A 3,642-nucleotide genomic window follows, 5' to 3' on the forward strand; every position below is an offset into this window, starting at 1 on the left:
CATGGGCTCTACTTATCGGTTTCAGGAGCTACTCGGAGTGCCTTGTCTAAAAAATTGGTTCCTAGGGCCCCTGGTGCAATGATAACATCTATAGGATTCGATGGGACACCTACATCTAGCCACCGTGACAGCCACTTGCATTTAGTCTTGACAAAATCCATGGCAACATCTCCATTTTTGCTATCCCCTACGACGCCGAATAACATTGTGGGTATCGATATGCTCAAACATTTTCGTGCTACAATACGTTGTTCCCCAGAAGGTGTGGGTGTTATTTTAAATGATAACTATCCAATGGCTGAGAGGTCTTGTCTCATTAAAGAAGATATTGCTCTGGCATCGTTACCTAGTACTTTATGGGCTACATCAGATACTGATGTGGGACAAATGGTTATTCCACCATGCATATTCAAGTGAAGGAAGGTGCTTCATTGCCTCGATTGCCCCAATATAAAATATCTCGGGAATGCGAAGAAGCATTGATGCACATTGTTCAGGATTTTATTCATTATTGATTTACGAGAGGTTAATAAAATTGTAGTGCCCCAATACCCGGTAGTCTCTGACATCACGACACTTCTTACTATGGTTCCTCCTACTGCCACTATGTTTAGTGTAATAGATTTGAAGAATGCTTTCTTTTCAATACCTATTCACCCTGATAGCCGTTATTTGTTCGACTTCACTTTGAATAATAGATCATACAGATTCTGTAGAGCTCCGCAAGGGTATACAGAGAATCCTAGCATTTATAGTCAGGCATTGAAAAGGCAGCTTGATTCTTTTCCTGAACCGAAAGGGGTGGCTCTTATTAAATATGTCGATGACATCTTGTTGGCTGCCGATACCCCTGAACAGTGTAAAGAAGGAACACTGTCATTATTATCATTCGTTGCCTCTCATCATCACAAAGTCTCTTGGAAGAAATTGCAATTTTTGTAGGAAACAGGTTACCTATTTAGGTCAACTCCTGTCTAAGGAGGGACGTGCACTCACACCAGATTTCCTTCAGACCATTTTAGACACACCTGTGCCCAGTACTCAGAAGGACGTACGTGCATTGATTGGCCTTACTTCTTTCTGTAGGCAGTGGATCCCTAGCTTTTCATACATTATTAAACCCTTGTTGGCCCTTTTGACTAAAGACACTCCGATGCCTCTCCCATGGACTACTGAATGCCAGAATGCCTTTCAACAGCTACGTCAAGCGCTTTGTTCTGCATCAGTATTAGGAACTCCAGACTACACTAAGACTTTCACACTCTATGTACACGAGAGGGAAGGTTGTGCCCTCTCGGTTTTAACACAGACACACGGTGATAAATAGCGTCCTTGTGCATATTTTTCAGCTGTCCTTGATCCAGTTGCCCGCGCGCTGCCTGGTTGTTTTCGAGCAGTGGCGGCAGCAGCTGTGTCCATACGTCAGAGCGAGGGAAAAGTCTTGTCACATTGATTGTTTGTGTTAGTACCTCATTCAGTCGATGCCTTGCTAAATCAAACAAAGACGCATCATCAGACTAGTGCTCGCTTGACAGGATATGAATTGACACTTTTGGCCCCTCATATTACATTGAAAAGATGTTTGACTCTGAATACTGCTACATTATTGCCACTTCCAGCTACTCAGTCTCAGTCACAAGACTTACATGACTGTATATCCCTTACTGAAGTTTCGATGGGGAATTGTGGGTTGATGGGTCCTGCCTGAAGTTGCCTGATGGTACTACATCTGCTGCTTATGCAATTACAACACTTCAGACAGTAGTTGAGACGGCTCGCATCCCACAGAACTCAGCTCAAGCAGCTGAGTTGATAGCACGTGAGCTTAGTACAGATTTGCTTGTTAACATTTACACTGATTGCCGATACGCCTTTGGAGTGGCTCATGATTTTGAGCAACTCTGGAAAGAAAGAGGCTTTCTTACTTCACATGGGACACAAATAGTGCATGGGGAATTAGTACATAATCTCCTTACTGCCTTGACCTATCCTAAGAAAGTAGCAATTGTTAAATGTAGCGCACACAAGAAAGTGACTGATAAAATAGGAGCAGGCAATGCCTTTGCGGCTCACACAGCTCGAGAGACCGCTATGCAGCGAAGTACCACATCTATGTATGTAGTCAAATCACAGGCTGGACGTTGGCATGATGCCAGGCAAGAAGTGCTGGACATGCAAAAATCGGCTTCTGTTGAAGAATTAGACCAATGATCTAAGGAGGGAACATTGGATGATGAGTGCTGTTGGAGGAATAAAGAAATGACAAAATGGAAGTTACCCGCAGCCTATTTACACCCTATGATTCACATGGCGCATGGGCCGGCACATGTCGCAGCATCTTCAATAGCAAAGCAACTTATGCAAGTTTGGGATCATCCAGAGATTGTTGGTACGGCTAAGAAACTAGTCCAGTCCGGTCTGATCTGTCTCCAGTATAATCCTGGAAAGGGAACACAAACTCCAACAGGAGGGTTGCAATACCTACTGCTCCTTTTGAGGTCCTGCAAATGGATTATATCCAGCTTGAACGCTGTAATAATCTGAAGTATGTTCTGGTAGTGGTTTGTGCCTTCAGTAAATGGGTGGAGGCATACGCTACGAAAGATAATACAGCTCTTACTACAGCAAAGGTGCTCCTAAAGGAATTCTTTCCCCAATTCGGCATTTGCAGAGTTTTGTGGAGTGACAACGGACACCATTTTATTGGACAAGTTGTTGAGTATCTCATGAAAGGGTTGGGAATTAAGCAGAAGTTTCATGCTGCTTTTCACCTACAATCAGCAGGACTAGTGGAACGTTACAATTCTACCCTGAAATTAAAATTGGCCGAGATACAGGCTTCCACATCTTTGAAATGGCCTGATGCACTGCCTTTAGCATTGCTATCCATTAGATCAATACCACATACACGATCTGGCCTCACACCGTATGAGGTGGTCTTCGGAAGGCCAATGAATATTTGGGGGATTCCTAAGCCATGCCCTATACATGATGTACCCTATGTATTGATGAATGACTATTTGTCTCTGTTGACTGACAGTTTGTCTTCTATTTATCAACAGGTTCGGGAGACTCTTCCAGACAGGTCGCAAGGTGGGGGCCACTGCCTGCGCTCTGGTGACTTTGTGGTCGTAAAGTCATTCCAGAGGACCAGCTCCCTAGCACCGAGACGGTGAGGCCCTGATCAGGTGCTGCTGGCTACCAGGACTGCAGTTAGCGTGACGAACCGGAAGAACTGGGACACACTGTCGAAAAGTGTTGCAAGACCTAGTGAGCCCGGCTGCGTTGGCAGATCACCGCGATATCCTGGTCACCGAGAAAGGACAAGCCACATCACCTGAAGGATCTGAGGAAGTCTGCCCGGATCACACGATTCCTGGTACATCTCGATATCAGGTGCGACCCAGGAAAAAAGACACTTTGTTGCTGAAAAAGACTGTTTGAGCCACTGTCCTGGGTGGTTAAAGAGTGACTACAAAGGGGATAGTCTATTAGTGACTACTCGTCTCAACATTAGTGAAGAAACTAACACCTGCCCAGGACCTTAGGGCACCATCTGCTTTGTTGTTAGTCGATGAAATAAATATGCCTAGGGAGAAGAAACCAACTGCTACAAGAGTTTGTAGCAAAAGAACAATGATT

Source organism: Triturus cristatus, chromosome 1_1, assembly GCF_964204655.1.
Source record: "Triturus cristatus chromosome 1_1, aTriCri1.1, whole genome shotgun sequence".
NCBI lineage: Eukaryota > Metazoa > Chordata > Amphibia > Caudata > Salamandridae > Triturus > Triturus cristatus.